The sequence below is a fragment of the Dermacentor variabilis genome, chromosome 2, assembly GCF_050947875.1.
Source record: "Dermacentor variabilis isolate Ectoservices chromosome 2, ASM5094787v1, whole genome shotgun sequence".
NCBI lineage: Eukaryota > Metazoa > Arthropoda > Arachnida > Ixodida > Ixodidae > Dermacentor > Dermacentor variabilis.
The window spans coordinates 262162523-262187955 of record NC_134569.1 but is presented as its reverse complement, the minus strand read 5'-3'; the positions used below and the strand labels follow the sequence as shown (position 1 = coordinate 262187955).

The following is a 25433-nucleotide window of genomic DNA, read 5'->3' as shown; positions in this document are numbered from 1 at the left end:
GAATATATCACTGTAACCTACAAGTCCGGACGAAAACACTCTGATGCCGAATGCCTATCACGCGCCCCCATTGACTCGCCGCCGCAAGATGACGAGGATGACGACGCCTTCCTTGGCATATTAAGCGCGGAATACTTCGCTGAACAGCAACGCTCTACTAAAGCTCTACCAAAAGGCAGCGCAGCCGAAATGGCGAAATTTTTCGTCGAGAACATCCAGCTGCGACATGGTGCTCCAGAAGTCCTGATCACCGACAGAGGAACGGCTTTTACAGCAGAGCTCACCCAAGCCATTCTGCAATACAGCCACACAAGCCACAGGAGGACAACTGCCTACCACCCGCAGACGAATGGTCTCACGGAGCGCCTGAACATGACCGTCGCCGACATGCTAGCAATGTACGTCGACGTCAAGCATAAGCGTGGGGTGCCGTCCTGCCGTCCGTAACCTTCGCTTACAACACGGCGGTGCAAGAAACAACACAGATCACGCCGTTTAAGCTGGTTTACGGCAGGAACCCGAAGACGACGCTCGACGCCATGCTACCGCACGTCACTGACGAAGAGAATCTTGACGTCGCTACCTATCTCCAGCGCGCCGAAAAAGCCCGACAGCTCGCCCGCCTACGGATCAAGAACCAGCAGCGTATCGACAGCCGACACTACAACCTCCGACGACGCTTCGTCGAGTACCAGCCCGGGAACCGTGTTTGGGTATGGACCACGCTACGCCGACGGGGACTGAGTGAGAACCTCATGCGACGCTATTTCGGACCCTATAAGATGTGGGGATGGACGACTCTCACGCGTCCTCTGATACGTTGTTTTTCCGCATAACTCCCGTCTCCTGTAATTCGGCTTCGCCGCGTGGCCTGGGGCTCGCGGCGGCCGGTGTGGTTGGAACGCTGTACGAGAGATGGCGCGAGTGTTGCGCTACTAACGCCGCCTCACGGCGGGGTTACTTGGGCGCGGAAAAGGAAAGCTCTTGCTCTTTGGCAGCGGGTCGGAGAGCGCCGCGGACGTCCCGCGCGCGCGCCGATCCATGCTTCTGCGAGACTGTCTCGCCTGGCCTCCTTGGAACACGCCACCGCTCGCGTGACCGTACGCGCGAACGACCAGGCGTTAGGATCCAGCATGGGGCGAACATATTCGCTCGCTATCCGGTCGCGGTGAGTCGGACTTCCTAGATTTGTCGGGCGCCCAACGGCATGTTTTAGGGATAGCAACTCTGCTAGCAGGCATTGATCTATGAAAAGTGCAATAAATGCCCTTGTGATTGTTTGCACTACTGTGTTGTCATTCTTTGCCCCAAGAGTACGGGTGTGAGAATCCCCCTCTTGCGCCCAACGTGGGGCTCTTGGGGCATCGGACGATAGCTTTAACAGTTTTCCTTCGTTCGAAACCTTTGTTTGAACCGAAGCGAAGGCCTAGCGTGGATTTTGATCGCTAGCGTCGGCGGCGTGCTTTCTCGAGCGAGGCGACGGTGGCTGTAGTGTGTTTGAACATGTCAACATGCTAAGCCTTTTCGCAAGTGTTTTTTAATGACATTCGCCGGTGCGAGAGCCACGTGGTCTACATCCTGGGAGAGCGAGGCTTAGCGCCCGCGGTCCTTTGGCAAGCCTGAAGCGAGTGAGTACGGAAGCCTCGTGGGTGGTCCGAATTTCTTATGTAAATAGTTTCTTCTATCTCTTTTACTCTGATGTAGTCGCGGCTCTGGGAGCCGGGTGGCCGCGGGCCACGGGTGCCGCTACGGGCTGACTGGTATTGCGGCCTGGCACCGGGCGCTCCGACACCGTCTGGGACGGTGGGCGCCGTCAACTCGGATGCTGTGTGCACTGAGTGGGGTAGGACCACCTAACACAGCTGACGTCTCCTCGCGGCTGCCTGTTTTGTGCTCATTTTGGGTGTTGTTTTTGGATGCCGGTTGTTGTCAGGGTAGCGACGATTTAGGCCTAAGGCTTTACGAAGCTGCCTGTCGCACGTGGAGCGACACAACCTGGTTTACCATGGCGTTGAGGTGTTGCACTTTGCTTCCCTCATTCTAGTTAGCCTCGCAAGAAATTAAGATTACTCGTTCGACTCAAGAAAGCGAGCTTCGTTCACGTGAACTTAGCTTCTGGGTAGCTGCCAGATCTTTTGCTAGCCGAGTTGAACATCGTACCACGTGAGCGATGCGCTTGCAGAATTCCTCTCCCTTGCCCTACTTTAGTGTTTGCCGAGTGCGTTGCGTGCACGCAGCGTGAGCGGAGTCACCCCTGGTTTGCTGTCACCTTCACATCGTCTGCGCTGCTGCCCCTGACTACAACGAGCCACCCCGGGCAATGGTGAAGCTGTGGCCGGTTCGGCGCAGCGACTTCGGCGGCCGCCTGTATCCAGCTCGCAACCCTCGATTCTCAAACAGATCCCGCAAAATACACCAACTACACCTCCCCGCATCTACTTACTCTGGACCCCTGGTCATACCTCGCTGCCGGGTAACGAACGCGCACAAACGGTTGCCAGAGAAATTTCCCTCCGGGCGACTCGGCGTGGTGTGGCGACTAGTTCAGAGTGGGGGGGATCCCTTGCTCCGTTACAAAGACATACTTCGTCATTATACACGCATTCGTCGCACCCACGCCGCACCACGGCCGTCCTCGCTGGAGGAAGCAGTGGCATTACGCCAGTTACAAACCGCAACTTTTCCAAATCTTGTCTCTCTCAATAAATTCTACCCACACTGTTATGCAGATTGTTGCCCTGGCTGTGGCAGTTCGCCCACAATCTTCCACGTCACGATTGAGTGCACTGCAAACCTCTTTCCTCCCTTGCCAACCCTCCTTTACCCCCTACGCAACAAAGAGCTGTGGGACGATGCCCTCCGCGACGGACCTCCCGAGGTCCTCCGAGCTGTGATACAACGGGCTCTAAACATCGCCGGAATCATCTTAGGGACCCTGGACGGAGCGTTCCTCCCACACTGCTCTCGCCATTCAAATATTATTAATAAAGATGTTTTACTCTCTCGGCGGCGTGGAAAAGAGCCGGCGGTCACCGACGGCTACTGCGGCTCTCGCCAGCAGGGCGCGAGGGACGCTTGCTCGTGCCGACTACTGCGTCGCCGTTTCCGGAGTCTTGGCCTGGAATCGTGCCGTGGAGTCTGCAAAGCTGCTGCTGTGACCAGCGGACGCCAGCGGTGCACCCAGGGACAATGTCGGCTCGCATGCTATGGACAGCGTGTGGACATTCCCTCGGCGCGGCCACTGTTGCATGTACTACCTTGTTCGCGAAGCACGCGTTGATGTTTGACCGTGTGACATGTGTAGCCGGAATATGTAGTGATCTAAGGTTGGGGGGATGTGGGGATGCGCGACTCACATGCGTCCCCTGATGCCTTGTTTTTCCGCATGGCTCCCTTCTCCTGTAATCCGGCTTCGCCGCGTGGCCTGGGGCTCGCGGCTGTCGGTGTGGTTGAAGCGCAGTACGAGAGATGGCGTGAGTGTTGCGCTGCTAACGCCGCCTCACGGCGGGGTTACTCAGGCGCGGAAAAGGGAGGCTCTTGATCTTTGGTGGCGGGTCAGCCAGCGCCGCGGACGTCCCGCGCGTGTGCCGATCCATACTTCTGCGAGACCGTCTCGCGTGGCCTCCTTGGAACGCGCCACCGTTCGCGCGCCCGTACGCGCGAACGACCAGGCGTTGAGATCCAGTATGGGGCGAACATATTCGCTCGCTATCCGGCCGCGGTGAGTCGGACTTCCTAGACTTGTCGCGCGCCCATCGGCATGTTTTGGGGATATAGCAACTCGGCTAGCAGGCATTGATCTATGAAAGGTGCAATAAATGCCCTTGTGATTGTTTGCACTACTGTGTTGTCGTTCCTTTGTCCCAAGAGTACGGGTGTGAGAACCCCACAAAGGTCATTCAACGTATTGGCGCACTGGACTATGAGGTCGTGCCAGACGGCATTTCGCATTTATAGCGGCGCCGCTCACGACCTGAAGTTGTCCGCGTGGTGCGTCTTAAACACTTTTACGGACGCTGACGAACTTCCTTGTTTTGTTGTTTTTTGCTACGGGTGTTTTTCTTTATTACTTTTGTGTGTTTGCAGCATCGGGTCGCTGCTTTTTTTTAAGACGGGGGTATTGACACGTGTACTTGCCTACCTTTATCGGGCGACCACGTTTCGCCGTTTAACAAATGTTATCGCACAGCGCGGGAGTAAGCTGTTATTGCTATTGTCACCTGTTACCCGGTCACCAGTTATTCACTTGGTCCACCAGTCACCTGGTCTGTACCTGTTATTTCCAGGTACAGACCAGTTGGCCAGCAACTGGTCCCAGTTGGAGGCTGAGTAGAAATCAACTGGCTCGACAGTTGGGCACCAACTGGCGATGAAATTTACAGGTAAAGACCCGATGAGCAGTAAATGTTCCCGGTTGGGAGTCAAATGTTCGTATCGTATCACAGTTTACATCAATCAGTTAACCTGTAACTTCACTTCATGAATCCCAAAATGGGTAGTTCTTGTTCCTATAATGATAGTAGTATTCTACATGCATCTAGATGGAAATGACACATGCACCGTGAAAGTTGCCATTGAATGATCTTAGCAAATTCAGATCGAGAAAAAGTGCATATTATTTTATTGTGAAACATAAACCGCGCATTCGATATGCAACTGAAGTTGGAGCCCCTGCTTGACTCTTACGCCTGGCATGAACGTGCCCTGGACGCTCATCGGCTTCCTCTGGTGCATTCACAACAAGCATCATTTAAATCAAGTCAAGCATGGGCTGCAACTTAAGTTACGTTCTTCAATAGACGGGCAAGTGGGTGCAAGGTGATGTATCTAATATTTGCAGATGAACCTGCATTGTCAAGGCCCCTGTATGCAGTTTTTCTGCTGCGGGAGCAAGCAAAATAGTAGTACAAAGGGCGCAAATATTTTTTCAGTGTAATCAAAGGCTGGGTATCTGTCAAATTTCAGAAAGGGCCAGCCCCATGTCAAGGCATACGCCTATATGTCTGTCGTGTGTGTGCCAGCATATCTTTGATTAGTACCATAATTACGATCTACACGTACAATTCATAAATAGCAACTCCTTCAGTGATTTGGCGAAAATGTTTTATTACTATTACATAATTTTGTGAAATTTATATGGAAGCTGTCTACACATTGAGATCAGATACTTCAGGCTCTTTATTTCATGTTTGAAAGGACAAAAGCATTGACGTGTTAGATGAAGAGCCTAAAATTTTTATTTATGTGACTACATTTATCCAAAGGCACATGAGCAGGGGTTACATGATTAAATCTATACAAAAATATACGATGCAATAGAGACTGTGCCTAAATACTGTTCATACATAAGGAACAGATTGCCAAAATACTACTTGTTCAATGTAAACATAATATACCAAAGAATAAACACTGTCAAAAAAAGAAACTTTGAAGCAAAGAAAAAGATAATGTTCAAGAAGTGTTTTAGATGGTGTTCTACCACAAATATTCATGTCACTGGTTGCAGTACGAGGTTTCTGAATGCTTCAGCGAAAACATCATCAGGGGCACGAACATCGCTTCAGTAAGCTTGTTTTATTTGTTTATCCTACGAGAGAAAAAGCACTATATTTAATAAGTACAGCACTAACATTACCATGAAATGCATGTTGGCGGCATTAGATATGTTCACTTTTCAGAATCAGAATCATGTTTTATTGAGTTACTAATATGTGTAACAAAATTGAAGATATAGAATGAGTTCTCTGAGCATAAAGCTGTAGAGGGACATCCTCTCAGGTAGTAGACAAAACAAATTATGTTATTACACGGCCAGGACAGGAACAAAAAAGAAAAGAAACAATAATACATGAAATATCAAACAATGAAAAATAGCGCCGTGAATACACAAACAATGCATAATAATGCCAACAAAGCAAACGTGATCATGCAAAATAAAGTAGACTCTTGTACAAAGGAAGAAAAAATGAATAAACAATAACGGAGAATGCAAGTTCTAAGAGAACATAATATAGCACAACCAGGAATCCTGTATTTTCACACAAGATTCAATCGAAGAGTTAGCTTGGAAAAAGTACAGTGACCTTTGAAATGGTCCTGACAATAAGACATTCTTTTACATGCAAGTAACAAAGCGGTTCTGAATAGCTTCCAGTTAACAAGTTTATTAGTTTTCAAGTTCCACGTCGTAGTGGCATACTCAAGGTAAAAGAGTCGAAACGTATAAATTGCTATGCATTTCCTAAGCATGCAGCATGGTTTTAAGGTCACTGATTTTACAATCTTGTTCTAGGTTAATTCTAATTATAGAATTTTATTTCACATTTATGTTCAGCGAAATATTCATGTTGTAGGCAGTAACCGCATCAATAATTATTCAGTTTTCTATGTTGAGACCTCATAAGCCACAATAACATGTCTGAAATAAAGTTGAAAAGCGAAATCTCTTCAGCATGCTACCTGGTAACTGCATCTGGCAAACAGCCTGGCAACAAAGTAGTATCGTCTCCCATCATGCTCTATGCACAAACATCCCAATCGGAAACGTCAACACAGCTCGGGTGACATCACAGAAAGCCCAAGAGCCACAGAACACATCAAGTTGATGACATCAATGTCGACAGGTGCTACAGTGTGAAGTTGCCAACCGCATGGTCTTTAGCGTTGTACTAAAGGATGCTTTCGGAAACTTTTATTAGTAACATTCAAAGATACCAGAGGAAGTAACACTCGTTTGTTATTAACATTCAACAATTTATCCAGAGGAACTGAACAACACAAACATTTTAACTTTTAAATGGGGTTTTGTAGCTAGTTTAAACTTTGCTGAATACTAATTTCCTGAAAACCATGACATTAAATGTTCTAAGCATCACCTCCGCCGACCCGCGGTGGAGGTGAAGCAGGCATTAAGCACTCCCCATATGTGGGCCGATCCTGAAGATAGTTCAATGCCGGGCCGAACCACGGTGGAGGTGCAGTTTGCCATTAAGGGGCCCACATACTCAGCTCCGCTGGTCATCCTTCTTCACAGAGTGGAAGGACACTTCCGATTTTGTTCTGTAACAATATGTATACAGCTCATAGCAAGCATACTCACAAATCGTGCTTATATTTAAAGTTATTTCATAAAAAGCGAAATGTAAACAAAACTTCAGTACAAAATTTATTACAGGAAACGATTGACGAGATTCCAAAAAATTGCATTCCACCACATTCAATCCAAAGGCATGCAGCTGTTTTATTGTCAACCTCTATGACCCCCTCTTTCACCCACTTTTGAAAGCTTGAAATGTGTGTTGTGCCAAAAGAGAGAGAACTAACATAGCTCTTCGATACGAAGTAAATTCTCTTTCTGTTGTTGCAGCTCACTGAGACAATATGCTGTATCTTTGCATGCATATTGTTTGTCAGTCGTACAGCTGTGCAGTCGGTTCTGTCAAGCCTTTGGTATTGTTCACTGTGGGGATTTGAAGCCGGCACGCTGGCAGACATGCAGCTAATTCCCCTGTTGTTCACGCAGGTTTTCGCAAGTCTTGGAATCACCTTCTGGCTCGGTGTGGTTGTCGGCAGCACACAGTTTATTCATGGTCGAAACGAAACTTCGGCGGTACTTTCATCTTCGGCGGGTGTCACATCCCACGACTTGTTAAGCCGCATCAACAATTCAAGGCCCATTATCTTCAGTGCATGCAGCGCTCGGCGCGTGGTAGAATTTGAGCGATTGCCATCGACCAATCGCCGCTTGAAATCGACGCCCACGTGACCAGAGTGGACACTATATAGAAGAGCAACGCTTCTGCCTTGTGGGATTTAGAGCCGGCACGCTGGCAGACATGCAGCTGATTCCCCTGTTGTTCACGCAGGTTGGTTTGCATTACCTTATTCGAGTCTCACGGCTATTGTGTGCGTCGCCGGCTCCTCCCACTATGGTGTTTGCTGATGCTTACTGTCGTAAGCGAGCGCGTGCGCCTCGAAGTAGGTCTTTTCTATTTTCCAACAGATTTTTGACCCGCCGTGGTTGCCCAGTGGCTATGGTGTCGGGCTGCTGAGCACGAGGTCGCGGGATCGAATCCCGGCCCCGGCGGCCGCATTTCGATGGGGGCGAAATGCGAAAACACCCGTGTACTTAGATTTAGGTGCACGTTAAAGAACCCCAGGTGGTCGAAATTTCCGGAGTCCCCCACTACGGCGTGCCTCATAATCAGAAAGTGGTTTTGGCACGTAAAACCCCATAATTTAATTAACAGATTTTTGTACGTGTTCCTGCTTTTGCTGCTTTCCGGAGATATCGAACTTAATCCGGGTCCTGTCGAAATGGAAATATTGCAAAGCCTTCAAAAAGGGGCAGACTGCAATCTTGAATAAGCTAAATGCTATTGAACCCAGGATCGCCACACACGAAGGAATGACAGCGGACACAAAAGGCAGCCTTGAATCAACTAACGAACAAGTTCACGACCTTGGTAGAGCAGTTGCAGAACATAAGGATGAACTTGAAACTCTTCAGAAAGTATTCAGGGATTTGCAGGTTAAGAATATTGACCTAGAGAACAGAGGTCAGAGACAAAACCTTTTGTTTTACGCAGTGGATGACAACAGGGCGGGAACATGGGACCAATCGGAGGAATTGATTAAAAAGATCGTTGGCCACAAGCTAGGAATTGAAGTTGCATCACTACAAAGAGCACATCGGATTGGTCTATACCGAGAACAAAAAAGAGGTCGATTATCGTAAACCTCTCTTCGTATAAAGAAAAACAAGAAATTTTGTCCATCGCAAGAAAATTTAAGGGGTCAGAGTTCGGAGTTGATCAGGATTATGCGCCAGCTACTCGGGAAGTACGGAAACGATTATGGGAATACGGTAAGCCGCACAAAGGCGAGAAAACAAAAATTAAAATGAATTTTGATAGGCTTACTCTTGTTGAAAAAACTTACATATGGGATGACGAAAAGAAGGTAGTTGCTCCACTAAAAAGAAAAGAATGATGCTTGCGTGAAAAAAAAATAACGCGGCACGTACAACCTGGTCGCCGTTTTGATAAACTGTTGAAGTGTAACGAATAAGACGGAAGAATTGGCAGGACTAATTTAGACGGTGAGAGCTGACGTAGTTATTGGCACGGAATCTTGGCTGAACCCTTATATCGGCGATCGTGAAGTCTTTCCGAACGAATTTGTCGCGTATCGTAGAGATAGGCCGAGCCATGGGGGCGGTGTATTTTTACTTGTGTGAAGTTCCCTGAAATCTGCCGCCTTAGACAGTCCGTGTGATGTCGAATCTGTTTGGTGCACAGTTACCCTAAATTCGCCGTAGGTGCCTTTTACCGACCACCGAACTATGATTACAATACCCTTCAATCGCTGAATGAAATTATCTCGGAAGTTTCAAGCAGACCTTTCATTCTTGCTGGTGATTTTAACCTGCCAGACTTAGAATGGCGTGATGGAATATGTGTAAGCAGCACTGGGTGCCGTGTAAGCATAGAAATGAAAAATATTATTGACAATTTCGGTCCTATTCAATTTGTTACTTGCCCAACTAGAAATAATAACGTTCTAGACCTCGTGTTCTCGAATTCCCCCAGTTTGGTGAATAATGTCAGTATTATCTCAGGTATCAGTGACCACATGGCAGTTGTTGCAGACATAAAAAAAGAGAGCAGAAGAACCTTAAGTTGTGCAACAAGAAAGATTTTTCTATTCAGCAAGGGTGACTACTCAAGCATAGCTCAAAAGCTAGAAGATTATTTGCCCGTGTTTGAGTGCCTTGCTGAAACCGATAGTGTAAACGATTTATGGTTTAAGTTTAGGGACAAGGTGTTAGCCCTTGTGGATAAGTATATACCTGCGATACAAGCAGGCAAGATTAATAAATGCAAGAAGCCATGGATGACGTCAGGTATTTTGAGAGAAACCAGGAGAAGGCGACGAGTTTTCCATAAATTAAAGAAAACTGTAAGCAGTGAGCACGCGAAAGAATTACAAGCATTAAAGGAGCAGTATAAAGCAAGTGTGGAAAAAACAAGAGAGATATTTCGAGGGGCTCAATAATAAAATGAAAACTAATCCCAAGTCGTTCTGGCATTATATCAAGGAGTGCGGATCTGATAATGTTGGAGTCAGCGAACTGAATTTTAATGATATATGGTTATAGGCGATGAGGAAGCTAAAGCCACGTGTTTAAATACGTATTTCCAATCCGTGTTTTTACCTAAGCATGACGCTCCTTCCCAACCGCACCCAAGCACGTTTCCACTGATGCCGCCGGTGGAACTGAGTGTTCGCGGTATACGTTCTCTTCTTGAAAGCCAAGAGGAATCCAAAGCAGTTGGTCCTGATGGTATCTCTCCTCGTGTACTGAAGCGATGTGCTGCGCCCGTTTCGCTTTACCTTTACATAATTTACACTAAGTCCCTTTCAACAGGCACTTTACCCGATGATTGGAAAATTTCCCACATTGTTCCGGTTCATAAGGGTGGCTCAAAAAGGATGTAACAAATTACCGGCCCATTTCATTAACATCGATATCATATAATCTTTTTGAACATATCCTATTTAAGCACATATTGACCCATCTTACAGATAATAATGTTCTGATAAATGAGCAGCACGGTTTTCGCAAAGGATTTTCTTGTACTACGCAACATATGTAGAGCTCTTTCATGAGTTGGCTTCCAACGTTGACGAGGGGGAGGGGGGCAAATAGTTTGTGTGTTTTTAGATTTTCGAAAGGCCTTCGACACCGTGTCACACTCCCTTCTCCTCGTCAAACTGCAGATTCTAAATTTTGACCAGAATGTGCTAACTTGGATAACCAATTACTTGTTCGACAGGCGTCAATGCGTGCTTTTAAATGGGAGGTGTTCATCCTATGTTGGTGCATCGTCAGGCGTGCCACAAGGCTCCATCCTTGAACCGCTCTTATTTCTTAATTTTGTTAATGATATTTCTGTGGGTATTTCATCGCGCATGTGTTTATTTGCCGATGATTGTGTTTTATATCGGCAGATTAGGAACGCAAGTGACGGCGTTTCTTTGCAGGACGATTTGGATCGTATTACAAGGTGGTGCCAGAAGTGGCAAATGACGTTGAACTCAAAAAAGTGTGTGCACATGCGTGTTTTTAAAGAAAAGGAACAAATTGAAACAGCTTACAGCCTAAATATGTATGTGATTACTACTGAACCAACATGCAAATATCTTGGTGTTGTTTTATCGCATGATTGCTCATGGAATGTTAATATTGATTATGTTGTTGGTAAAGCAGCAAGGGCTCTTAACTTTATCCAACGGAACCTAAAAAGGGCACCCCAGAATTTAAAGAACACAGCCTACCTCACCTGTATTAGGTCAATTTTGGAGTACGCATGCCCTGTATGGGACCCGATGCAGGCCAGGTCTATAGATAAACTTGAAAAAAATTCAGAATAGAGCTGCGCGGTTTGTTTTAGGGCGCTACAAGCGGACAGACAGCTGTACCGCTATGAAAACGGAATTGGGTAGGGAATCGCTTTCTTTGCGCAGAAAAAAACTGCGGTTGAAGTTTTTTTCTTTTGTATTTTTCATGGTAACACTGGAATTGCTTGTAATAACTACTTTTATCAACCCAATTACATACCCAGTAGAAATAATCACCGACACAAAGTGAAAGAGTACCGTGCAAGACAACTATGTTTTACAATTCCTTCTTTGTGATGACTATCAGAGATCGAAACCGGCTGCGAGAGACGCAAGTGTGCTGTATCGATGAAAAAGCGTTTTCTTTAAGTCTGTAACCCCCTGCTGTAACGCCTTTCTGGCAAAGCGTGGGACTCGCTGATTAAATAATAAAGTGAAACACATGCCCAGAGATACGAACTCTGTCATGCTCCTCAACAGGGCCAGTGATCTGCTGTGGGGCCTGTGCATCGATTAATCTACGAAGAGACACACTGACAAGCCTTGGTTTGCCTAAAAGGGCTAGTGATTTGTCCTTGCGCATATCACAGCACAGAAAATTTTTAACTGGGCGACTTGCAGTTGCCTTGTACGCACCAGCTTTGTTGGCCATTAGCACTCTGCTCATCACCTGATGAGGCAACCCCTTTGCAGAAGTAATGAATTTTATTGCGAAAGCAATACTGCTCGCGCTTTCGGCCCATCGGCGTTCGTGGCGCCTCCTTACACAGCTTCGCGTCACGTGACCGTGTGACGTCACGCCAGACCGAGAGACGGGGCCCCAGCTCACGGCATCGATCGTGGAGGCGAAGCCTTGCGCGCCGCTACTGCGGCGCTACCGAGAGGGCGCAGCCAAGGGTATTGCTTTCGCAATCTTCCAGGCTTAACCAAGCTAAGCCTTCAGCCAATGTTTTTTTAATCTTGCCTATTCCTGCTTCGAAAACAAAGCAAGAGTGTGACCAAAGTGGCCCTTGCATTGTAGCACTTTTCGCAAGGTGTAGCAATAAATGCATATTTGATGTCATTTCTTTTTTAGAATAAAGGAATTGAAAGTTAACAACAAATTGCACAAGGCGTTCTGTGTTCTGCCTTATGTCTTCAGCTGAGACAGTATCTGCAAGTAGAATGTACATTGCTTTTACCAGCAGGCTGAAGTGCTTCATGTACTTGTCTGGCAACATTCCATCCACACACACAAGGCTGAAATATAAAAGCCACTGCTGCCACTCACTTGCCTTCCAAAACTTTCTCAGTTGAACAGATCTCGGCAGGCGTGTGATGCACTGCGGTGGCTTTATGGCACATAGCCTTTGATCGATTGTCCTAACACATTAAGGTGATCCAATGTAATACGGAGCCCCAACACCAGACAACCACAACTCCATAAACTGGCGACTCACTCCAAGCAAAACACAGTGCATGTAGTCAGGGGTGAAGCCCAACACAACGCAACATGCTCAATGAAAAAGCGTGCCACCTCGGCTGCTGTACTTCTCTGGATTACCTTTGTTTCAGCGTAACGTGTGAGATAGTCGGTTGCTACGATAACAAAGCGATTCCCTGCAGTAGAAGTAGGAAGTGGGCCCAATATATCCATTCCGATTTGGTCAAATGGTCTTCGAGGAACCTGGACGTGTTGTAGGAGGCCGGCTCGTTGCGACGGAGGCGACTTGTGCCTCTGGCAGTCGAGGCAAGTGCGAACGTGATGTTTCACGGTGGTGGTAAGTCTCGGCCAGTAGTACCTCTGCTGCACTCTGGCCAGCGTTCTCGTGTAGCCTAAGTGACCGGAAGTCACCTCGTTGTGACAGGCTTCAAGTACTTCCGCACGAAGAGCTGCAGGAATGACGAGCAGATAGGGGGACCCGGTTGAAGAAAAGTTTCGTTTGTAAAGTACTTTCGCTCGCAAACAAAACGACAACAGTCCTCTTGCGAAAACTCTAGGCGGTTTCGCAGATCTGCCCTCTAAGTAATTGATGAGTTCAAGCAACTCAGGGTCGTCCCGTTGTTGTTGCGCGATGATGGATGTGTCCAGAACACAAAGAAATGCCGAATCTCCTTCGGGTGGAGCAGAAGACTCTATCGGCGATCGAGATAGGCAATCAGCATCCGTATGTCGTTTCCCCGACTTGTACTTGACAGTCATGTCAAACTCTTGCAACCGTAGTCTCCAACGCGCCAGTCGTCCCGAAGGATCTTTAAGGTTTGTCAACCAACACAGTGAATGGTGGTCGCTGATAACTGTGAAGTGGCGGCCATACAAATATGGGCGAAATTTCATAACCGCCCATACTACGGCGAGGCATTCTTTCTCAGTCGTGGAGTAACTAGCCTCTGTGCGTGAGAGTGTTCTACTTGCATAGGCAAGTACTCTTTCTGTGCCCTCCTGCTGTTGCACAAGAACAGCTCCCAAGCCAACATTACTTGCATCAATGTGGAGCAATGTAGGAGCGGTGTCATCAAAGTGTTGCACTGGAGATGTCTGGAGACGTTCCCGCAAGTCGTTGAATGTACCTTACTCTTCGTCGCCCCATACAAAAGCAACGTCGTCTCTCGTCAGGCGAGTTAACGGCGACGCAATATGAGCGAAGTCTGCAATAAACCGCCGGTAATAGGCACAGAGGCCGAGGAAGCGCCTGACAGCCTTTTTATTGGATGGTACGGGAAACTCTGCTACGGCGGCAATTTTTTGGGGATCCGGGCGGACACCTCCGTGGCTGACGACGCGACCGAGAAATTGTAGTTCCGCGAAGCCAAAGTGGCACTTCTCCGGCTTTAGGGTGAGGCCGGCGGACCGGATGGACTGCAGAACCGCTTCAAGCAGTTCGAGATGTTGTTCAAATGTTGCGGAGAACACGATGACGTCGTCGAGGTACACTAAGCAGGTTTCCCACTTCAGGCCATGAAGCACAGTGTTCATGACGCGTTGGAACGTAGCAGGGGCAGAGCACAAGCCGAAAGGCAGGACCTTAAATTTGTATAGGCCGTCTGGTGTCACAAAAGCAGTTTTTTTCGCCGTCTCTCGGGTCTACCTCGATTTCCCAATATCCGCTTTTTAAGTCCATTGAAGAGAAGTAACGCGCCTGTTGAAGCCTGTCGACTGAATCGTCTATACGGGGAAGCGGGTACACGTCTTCCTTTGTCACCTGATTTAGTTTTCGGTAGTCCACACAGAAACGCAAGCTGCTGTCCTTTTTCTTGACTAGAACAACAGGAGATGCCCAGGGACTCATTGATGCTTGTATCACGTTATCTTTAAGCATTTTTGTCACTTGTATGCTTCACGTTCTCTGGGACCAATACGATTAGGATTTCGGTGAATTGGTCTTGCCGTATCCTCTGTAATTATTCGGTGCTTTGTTAGAGGTGTCCGACCGACGCTGCACGTCGACGCAAAGCAGTCGCTGAATTTGGCCAGTAGCGTAAGAAGCCGTTCTCGTTCGTGTGGCGACAAAGCAGTGCTGACGTCAAGTACAGGAGCTGGGTCTTGCGTAGGTGCTTCTTCGAGTAGTGAACAGCAGCCGCGGACATCCGCAACACCGTCAAAATAAGCCACAGCCGTGCCCTTTCGAAGGCGCCGTCGCTTTGTGCTAAAATTTGTTAGCAACAGGTTCGTGCGCCCGTCGGTGACATTTACGATTCCTCGTGCGACCGAGATACCATGAGTGAACAACAACGTGGTTATTTGGTCGGCAATGCCTTTGAAATGAAACGGTACGTCACATGCTACCGAAACAAGGGTACATGATCGAGGTGGGATGACAACGTCGTCTTCTCTTAGATGAAAGGAGTGGTGTTGCGGCGTTAAGCAATAGACTAAACCAAGACTCTTATAAAACGTCACCATGCGATCCGGGATGTAAATTACGGCGCCATTTTCTTTCAGAAAATTCATTCCAATAATCAAATCTTTACAGCACACAGGCAGAACGATGAAAGCGGCCACGAAAGAAGAACCCCCGATATTAATTCTAGAAGCACATTTTCCAGTAGGCATCAGTAATTGACCGCCTGCCGTCCTTATGTGAGGTCCCGTCCATGGCGTCTTTACTTTCTTCAAGCGGAGGACGAGTTCCTGACTCATTATAGAGAAGTCGGCACCAGTATCGACTAACGCTGTCACCGGCTGTCCATCCACCAAAACATCAATGTCGGCGCTCACAATTTCTTTGGTGTCGGGGTTTATCGGCTTCACGTCGTTCTACGGCGAGAGTGTCGGGGGCTTTTTATTGTCTTGCAGTGGGCCTACAACCTTACCCCCAGAGGTCGCCGCCTTCAGTTTCCCCGGCGTGGGGTGGGCGACCTTCGTCCTCGAAAGTCAGCAAAAGCACGTCCAGTAGGTGAAGCCACCTGACGTAGAGGGGTTGGAGAGCGCGACCGACGGCCGAAATCGGACCTATCGTTGGGCACGGATTCGTCATTCGGGTGCGCTATTGGAGGTTCCCGAAAAGTAGCGTGGTCGCGGCGTAGCATGGAATCGTCATTTGCACGTCGACCATAGGACCACGGACGATGAGGTTGAAATGACGTGTCGCGATGCCAGCAATTACGCGGAATATGGACGGCGCCTCCGCAGTGAAAACAAAGTGGTCGCCTATCAATGGTGCGCCATACGTCGGTTCTCCGCAATTGCGGCCGTCCCGTAGCGTCGTTTTGCGGCGTTGACCAAGGGGCGGCGAACGACGGCTGCTGGTGTGACTGCAGCGGCATAACGGGTGCGCGCCTCGAAGCATCCTTTTGCGGCGGCGACCAAGGAGCGGCTGTTGGAGGCTGTTGGTACGGCGGTGTGGTTGTGACGGGTGGTGGACATCGGACAGCGGCGGCGTAAGTCATGGGACACTGGTTATCTTGAAAATCGGCTGCCGGGAACGCCTGCCTGATTTCGTCGCGCACCACTTCGGCGATTTGTGCTACAGGTCTATCCAACGTTGGTGTCAGAATCTTTTGCACTTCCTCTCTGACAAGCTCTCTGATCAATTAACGCAAGGAATTCTAATACCCGGCAGTCCCTGCGGCGGCATTGATTGCATTGCTGGTGGACAGTCGATCGTACTGCCTGCACCGTTGATGAAGGGCCCGCTCAATAGCCGTAGCCTCTTTGATAAAGTCAGTGACGGTGACTGGTGGATTCCGCACAAGCCACGCGAACAGCTGCTCTTTTACACCTCGCATGAGGTAGCGCAGCTTCCTATTGTCGGGCATGTTCGGGTCGGCTCTACGAAAGAGGTGGGCCATGTCCTCGGCGAACACTGTGACCGACTCATTAGGTTGTTGCACCCGTCGCTCTATCATCTGCTGGGCGTGGTCGCGTCGGTCGGCACTTGCAAAAGTATCCGTGATCTTCTGCCGAAAGTCACTCCATGTCGTCAGGCTAGCTTCGCGGTTCTCATGCCAAGTACGACCACTGTCGTCAAGGACGAAATAGACGTGGGAAAGCTTTTGCTGCTCAGTCCACTGGTTAATCTGTGCGACGCGTTCATACTTGTCAAGCCAGTCTTCAATGTCTTCGAAGACTGCACCGCGATAGCGATCGGGAACCAGTGGATGCAGAACGGTTACATGTTGTGGACTGGGAAAGCGGCTGCTTTGTGGTGCTTGCGATGAGCTGGTTTCGGCCATTGCGAGATGTGTGCAGCTGCCGGAGAGCGGTGGTTGAAGAGGTGAATACTCCGGGGCAAGGGCTAGCAGTCGGCGACTAAAGCGATGCACGGGTGTCGTAACTGGTGACAATGCCTCCGGGCTAGATGAACGACTCCCAGAAGGACACCGGGGCATCAGGCGAACTCAGTACCCAGCACCTCCACCAGTGTCGCGGTACAACGCGGTCAGAAGACAGGGAGACGTTCAAGTACAGCCGGACAACCTGTTCAAAAACAAATGGAACCAAGGCACGTCTTTTTCGTCCTCACCCAATCTCAGCCACCCACTGGACGGAGTCCGTTAATGTCCCCATCGTCGTTGTCTTCTAAGTAGAATATACGCGTCAATATCAAATCCCAACAAATTTATCAGTGGGGACGGCCCCTTCACTCCCCGAACATTCACTCCGCTTCTGTGAGCCATGTCTTCGACCATTCCTTCTTTGGTCCTGTCGGGCACAGCTGTGGCAGGATACTTGACTGTTCCTGCCGAATAAATATAAAGGAAATAAATTAAGTACAATACTAACTGGTAGGCAAATATACCTTTGCTGCAATGAATAATGGATATTCCAACTTGTATTAATATTCCTGCATACATGTGGCACTCCCAACAGCCGCGTCACTGCATGCTGATGTGAAGTTCCCACTAAGCTTTCAAAAAGTTTGTACAAGTAAAAAAAAAAGAAAGGCTGGCATTTATAAATGTACACTGACATTTACTTGAGGGAAAACTATTTTGCAAAAAGAATGCTCAAAACACAAGTTTGTGTAGAGGAAATAAGAATGCATAAACCGATTTACAGTGGCAAAATAGTGATGTAAAAGCCCGTACACAGATTAAAATGCAGTAAGATAGATGTTTTTCTACAAAAGTGAGTTTGTTTACATTCAATGCACTTGCCAAGGTGCAAACACCAGCCACACCCAAAGTATCCATTATACTGGACCGTGTTCTGCATCAGAGCCCTGGCTGGGGCATCAGCCGTACCAGTGAAACAGTAGAACTGTAAAGACCGAAAAAGGAAAATAAGGTCTTTGATGTAAAAATGGGAAGTTGTCATATGGTTTTCAAACGTTGCCCTTTCAATTGCGATCGAGCCCAGTTGGGATAGAATTTCTCGGTCCAGAACGGCTCCTTTGTGCAAGCGGCGCGAGGGTGCCAACTGTGGTCCAGAATTTCTATCCGAATCGGGCTCAATGGCGATTGCAAGTGGCCGTGTGACACTGGTATATTACACTTGGCTCAAAATCTAATGTGTTGACAATTAGTCTTTTGACAACAATAACATTATTCATTAGAATAACCTAAGTAAAAAAAGAATTGCAATTCAATTTTGCGACTCACCTTAAAAATAAAAAGTTATTTTGCAGGCTGGTTAGTTTTTGACACCTTATACAGCAATCGAAATCAAATTACAGAAATGGCGCTTCCAAAAAGAAAAAAAAAGCTAGTGCAACAATAAGTATTTTCAATCCCATCGTCCTCACACTTTTTAAATGTGTTCATTTTTTGGTTTTGGAATTGTGAGGAGGGATAGATTATGTGCCTTTACATTTTCTAGATGATAATTACAAGAACAAATAGAAGGAATTACTCACTTTTGAGTGAAAGGTCTCTCCGTCACACGTCCAGTTGATCCCAGTCTCGGCGAGAGAGTCCATTTGCTTGGCAAATGCCTCCAGCACCAATGTCATATCTGGATGGCACTGGCACTACCACAGCATGGCAACTGTAACATTTTTGGGCAGCGATTCTGGAGGCGACTCATTAACTATCGTCTGAACGGGCCATATTGAAAACTTTGACGAGTTGAAAACCGCACTTCCATCAGTGTTTATCGTCATGGTCAAGTCCACAGCACCGAGACCGAGATCCTTGCGTTGCTGCTGATGCAAACTTCTGTCTGTAATGTCTGTCATGAAGGCGGCCTCTGAACGATGTGACAGTACATCTAAAGAGTTTTTCAGCGCCCTGGAAGTTTTTTCAGATGATAGAATTGAAGTGATCTGCTGCCCCATGGGAAGATTGACAAAGAAACTTTCTTGCGCCGTAAGGGCATCGCCTGTATACAGCTGTGTGCATTGCGGACATGTTGCTTTCATTTCTTTCCATTTCTTGAGGTCTCCATCACATTCGCCAAGAAGGCACACATTCAGGACGGTAGAAATGAAAGTCGAGATCCCCGCAAACTTCTTGAAAAGGAACTTTGTGTCTGGAAATCGTTTCTTTTCAGTAAAAAACTGACTAGCTTCATCAAGTGCGGCACTTGTGTCAACGATAAATCAAAGTTGACCGCAAAGTCCATGACTAGGGTCACGATGTCTTCTGCCGAGAAATCGGAGCTTTGACTAGGAAATGACTCGAAGCCGCTATCTACACCTTCACGATTTTCATTTGCGTTATGTGCATGACGTTCCTCATGGACGCTCTGCCCAAAATCTTCGCACTCGTCGACTTCTTCGTTTGACCAGTCGTTCACGCAAACTGTTGAATTCCTAGCGGGTTCGTCACCGTCCGACATCACGCTTTGCACTTCGCTGGTGTTCGCCACAGGGCGAGACGCCCTGTACCGCGTTGATCTCGGCAGCTCGTTCCCTTCAAATAATGGCTCTCAATAGAGCTTGCGCCGCTTAGACATGACGGCGGAACAATTCGCACTGCGATATAAACATTTCGAACTAATTAAAAAAAGAGACGAAGTGTGCGCTTGAGCTAAAATATTTGAGCCCACAAAGTGCAAACCCGTGCAAACATAGGCGCAAACGTCTTAAGATCTGGATTGCGTCAGCTGTGAAGCAGCTAAATTACAAAAGCGACTAAACAGCATTTTATGTTTTTATTTTGATACCTAGCACCAAATCTGCGTTAAAAATTTTCACTCACTTAGGCCACCTCTTTGATAATGCTATCACTGCATATTCAGTTTGTGCGCGTAAACAAAGTCAGGTCTGGACAGGAAGCCTTGACTTGACTGCTTGGTCGGATGGTCGGTGCGTGGCTGAGCTGAGCCATCCACAATCCACGCCGTTCTAGTCTTGCCAGTCGGTAGTCTGTGCAGCACGCATTTTAGCAGGTTTTATACATGTGATTTGTTTTGCACTGTATGCTTTAGTTCGGTTTCTCAATCATGACCATACGCATGACACTCGCCCGTATGTCGTTCGAGTCGATGACATGCGCGATTTTCATTCGGAGCACGAGACGGACTTCGACAGCCAAACAGTGTATGTTGTGCACTGGGAGGACCAAGTTGATAGCGACAACACTGGAGATTATCGGGCGCAAATACTTCGACTTGGAAGTAAGTGGAAGCGTCTGCTCTGATCGATGAGTTAAGTCTAGTATTCGCACCTACACTTTCAACTACAGAGAAAGAAACTCGGGTAGCACCGAAAAGAATCCCGATCCCTAAAATGATCATTGATGAAGACTTCGATGATGAAAAAGCTGTGCCTAAAAGGCCACTGTACGTGCACGTGTTCGATCGCAAGCCTTCTTTCTCGTCCTAATTTTATTTTTCTTTTAACTGCTGATTTAATAAATAGATATTATCTAAATGTTTGGAGCATGTGTATTCTAAAATTTGTAGGGAGCAATAAACAAAAAAAAAACGGTTGTCAACAGGACTGCAGCAAAGGAAGACCGGTATGAGCAGATACTAAAGAAGCAGATGGATCAGGCTCTCCCAAAAATCTCGGAACAAACTGTGAGCATACTAGCAAATAATTGTTAACTCAAACTTTTTTCCCACTTTGAAGCTTCAGTGAACCACCAAAAAAAAAATTATGCAGCGGCAGTTCAGGCTGTCTGCAGCACAGCAGACAGCCTGAACTGTAGAAACTTTACAAGCTATAAAGACAACGAAGGCCAAGACCAACCTCGGTGCATATTGATTTTTTGCCTATATATGATCATGTTATATCATGTTATATCAGAATGTTCTTTATATGTTTGTGTCAGTCTGTTCATTCCAATCATGTATGTCTGTTGAATATTTGTTAAACATTTTAACAGTTGATGACCTGCAGCACAGCAGACAGCCTGAACTGCAGAAACTTTACAAGCCATAAAGACAACGAAGGCCAAGACCAACCTCGGTGCATATTGATTTTTTGCCTATATATATATTGTTGTGTTATCATCGGCGCTAGAGCTATAGCAGCGGCGCGACTATCGCGACAGCTTGTTATATTAGCCCAGTCATGTGGCCACCGGGCTGCATTCCACTGCGAGCCGTCATGGAATAAACCACGTTTGGTTTTGCTTACGCCTTCTTCCTTCGGCTACGGTTTCCCCCCGCAATAACACTGGCGATGAGGATGGGATCCTGACCAATTCTGCGGCAAGCTGACATGGCAACGGAAGGTCCGGCAGCGGCGAGTGCAGTGGCACAAATCATGGGTCGACTGGGACACATCGAGCCCTTTGACGAGTCCGCAAGCGACTGGCCGTCGTACGAGGAACGCTTGTCGTCGTTTCTTCAGGTCAACCGTATCCCCGAGGACGACAAGGTACACGCTTTTTTGAGTCTCATAGGCCCAAAGACGTACAGTCTTCTCAAGTCGTTGACCGCGCCGGAATTACTGTCAGCTATAGGTTTCGAGTTATTAAAGAGAGTTCTTGGTGACCATTTATTTATTTTATTTATTTGAACCTCAAGGGTCCCTGGCGGCACATTACATGAGTGGTGGGCGCAAGAACGGCGGTTAACATTGAATGTTACATGGGAATCATGACGATGACATGGCTTCCTCGATGGCAGTCTTGAAATGGGCTGGATCAGGGATTAGTGCTAAGTTGCAGGGAAGGTCATTCCAGTCGCGAGCTGTGTGGATAAAAAATGATTTCTGAAATGTAGTTCGGGAACGATGAGGGATGACGCTGTTTGGATGGCCTGTGCGGGGGTTTCGACGTACTAGTAGGATGAGCTTGCTGTCACGGGGCGAACAATGGAAAAACCTGTGATAAAGGCAGAGACGTGAAATTCGGCGACGGGAAGCGAGAGAAGGAAGCTTTAGTTGCAACTTCAGGGCGGATATGCTAGAGTATCGCGAGTAGTTTGAAAGAATAAAGCGAGTGGCACGATTCTGAACAGATTCAAGGGCTGAGATACGGTTAGACTGATGGTGGTCAAATATTGCGCAAGCTTATTCAAGTTTAGGTCGCACAAATGTTTTATAAGCTAGTAATTTGAAGGAAGAACGTGTCATGCGCAGGTTACGACGGAGATACCAAACTGCTCGATTAGATGAATTTATTATGTGGTTAATGTGGCAAGACCACGATAAGTCACTAGCAAGGTTAATGCCAAGATACTTAAAAGAGTTAGTGCAACTAGTTAGTGGAGTTAGTTATCACCGAAGCCGTCGGTGATTAGCGAACGCGCAAAATTTCACAGAAGAGCGCAAATTCAGACTGAATCGGAAATTGGCACAGACATGCGAATTTGAATCTGCCCTCAATCAGTCATTGCGGGACCGTTTTGTCTGTGGTCTGTGCCGATAAAATATACAGCGTGTGTTATTCACGGAGCCATAACAAGCTAACCTTCTAGAAAGCCGCAGAACGAGCGCTAGCCATGGAAGCGGCGAAAAAGAGCATTGCAGGAGTGCACGCTTCGGAATCAAGCGTATCAGATGTTCACAAAGTCGGAGCGGTTGGGAAAACTGATATGACGCAGGGAAATTGCTACCGCTGCGGATCTGCGAAACATGCAAGCAGACTGTTCCCGCACGTTGCGGCCATCTGTTTCAAATGTGATAAGAAAGGGCACATTCAAAGAGTGTGCCAAGCTAACAAGAAGAGAACGACGAAGGGAGCGCGGCGAAACGCGATGAAGGGGTTGAGTCCCGTTCAAGCTTCTGTTAGCGTGAAGGGAATTGTTTCGCCTGGTATGTAGCCGATAAAAATTTCAGTGCAAGTACATGACGTACCCTTGGAAATGGAGCTGGATACGGAGGCTACTGTGTCTGTAATGTCTTTGGATGAGTTTCGTCAAATGTTTCCCTCTATCAAGGTCGTGCCAACGACGCTGAAGCTGCGGACGTTCGACGGAGCCATCATCCAGCCTGTCGGAGTGGCTCACGTTGCCGTGCAGTATGGAGAGCAGAACGGCCAGCTGCCTTTTTACATCACGAGAGAAAAGGGACACCCTCTACTATCTCGACAATGGTTGCAAGCCATCCGACTCAACTGGAGCCGTATGTTCAAGCTCAACGCTATTCCCAGGTGGGACGATTCTGCCTGTTCCAGAGTGCGCGCTCTTCTAGACAGGTACCAGAGTTTGCTTCAGGATGAACTGGGGACAATTACAGAAGAAAGAGCGACATTGTCCCTGAAAAAAAGGTAGCGTGCCAAAATTTATGAAGGCAAGAAGTGTGCATTTTGCATTGCAACCAGTAGTCGAGGCGCAGCTTAAAAAGTTGGAAGACATGGGAGTCATTTTGCCAGTCGGGACAAGTGACTACGCCACGCCGATTGTGCCAGTAGTAAAGAAGGACGGTGGCATAAGACTATGCGGCGATTATAAGACCACCCTAAACCCTTGTCTTGAATCTGATCGCTATCCACTTTCGAGAATCGACGAGTTGTTCACAGCGCTCGCAGGGGGCCAAGAATTTTCTAAAATTGACCTAAATTGAGCCTACCAGCAGATAGTAATGTCAGAGTTGTCAAGAAAGTATTTGACACTAAATACTCATAAAGGACTTTTTTCCGTAAACAGGGGCCGTATAATGTAAAACTATTCCAATATGTTTTTATTCCAATCTCCTGACGTCAAATTTGCGTAACCGCTGACGCAAGCATCGGGCGGTCACCCGCAGGGTTGTTTGAACCGACCAATCAAGAGAGAGAGAGAGAGAGAGGGGAAAGGCAGAGAGGGAGGGAAGATCCGGTTGGCTACCCTACGCTGGGGAGAGAGGGGAGGGGGAGGTAAAGTGGTAACAAAGTAGAGATAAGGAAAGGAAGGAGCATAGACACACAATCACAATCGGTCACTGTCACCGAATACTGTCATCGCACAGCACAGTGACACTTGCAGCTCTATCGACATCTGTTCAGGCTACAGCCGCCTGTCCAATTCTGTCGCCCTCAAAAACCGCAACAGTGCCCTCGTCGCCCTCTGCTGCGATGGCTTATGATGGCGGTATATTAAGATAAGTTCCTCTGTGAGAGGTCCTTGGTCAAAGCGCGCTATCGCGGTTGCGAGTGATTGTCTCTGTAAATTATATCGAGGACAGTCACAAAGAAGGTGTTGAAAAGTCTCCTCGTTACCACAGTCCTCACACGAGGCGTCGTCAGCCCATCCAATTCGGTAAGCGAAAGACTTGGTGAAAGCCACCCCTAGCCATAGTCGACAAAGCAGGGTAGCTTCGCGACGGCAGAGTCCAGCTGGAATACAAAGGCGTAGAGAGGAGTCAAGATTGTGGAGTCGGTAGTCGTGAAAACTTCCAGCGTTCCACAAGGAGAACGTGATGTCACGGCTGATCATTCGAAGTTTTCGAGCGGCATCTGTCCTTGATAACGGTATCGGCTCCTCTTCGTCCCCTTGAAGAGCCGACCGAGCAGCGTTATCAGCGTGTTCGTTCCCTATGACTCCGCAGTGACTTGGAAGCCACTGAAATGTCACGTGGTGTCCTTTCTCAGTTAAGGTATCAACGAGTCCTCTAATCTCAAATACCAGTTGTTCGTGTGGTCCGCGCCGCAGGGCCGATAGCAAAGATTGCAGTGCAGCCTTCGAGTCACTGAATATTGACCATCTTCGAGGTTGTTCTTGACTGACGAGACGAAGTGCAGCGCGAAGGGCTGCAAGTTCCTCGGCCATCGGTGTCGTTGGGGGACATGTCTTGAAACTGATGGTGGTGGCTTTCGCTGGGAAGACCACGGCTCCAAAGGAACACTGGAGAGTTGCCGATCCATCAGTATAAATATGTACGTGTTCGGCGTACCTCTCGTGACCAATCAAATGCTCCCCTTGTTCATAGGAGGTCACTTTTGTTTGCTTGAAAAACGAATAACATTGCCTGCAATGAGCGGCTTGTCTTATCTAATTGGCTCACAAGAGGCGAGGAGCATGCTCAAGTGGAGAGGGATTCGATGCGGACGGGCCACTGCACTGAATATCGATAACCAGATGAAGAGGGTGGTGCCAGCGCCTGCGATTGGTCCGCTTTCTCTTACTTAGCTAGCGGTGGCTCGTCGACTATCGCGGCGGCATGCAACGGAAGCTTAAGAATGACGCTAAAACAGATCCTAAGCAAAGAAGAGTTGACAGAACGAGGTCGTAAACGTGCCGAAATTTCTGGAAAGCGTTACACGGCCACGCACAAAATTTCATTACACGCAAATAC

General features: G+C 47.8%; 1 pseudogene; it reads right to left on the bottom strand.

Moving 5' to 3' along the window:
• Nucleotides 1–4242: 4242 nt before the first annotated feature.
• LOC142570777 (uncharacterized) lies at nucleotides 4243–18776 on the bottom strand (annotated as a pseudogene).
• Nucleotides 18777–25433: the final 6657 nt, after the last annotated feature.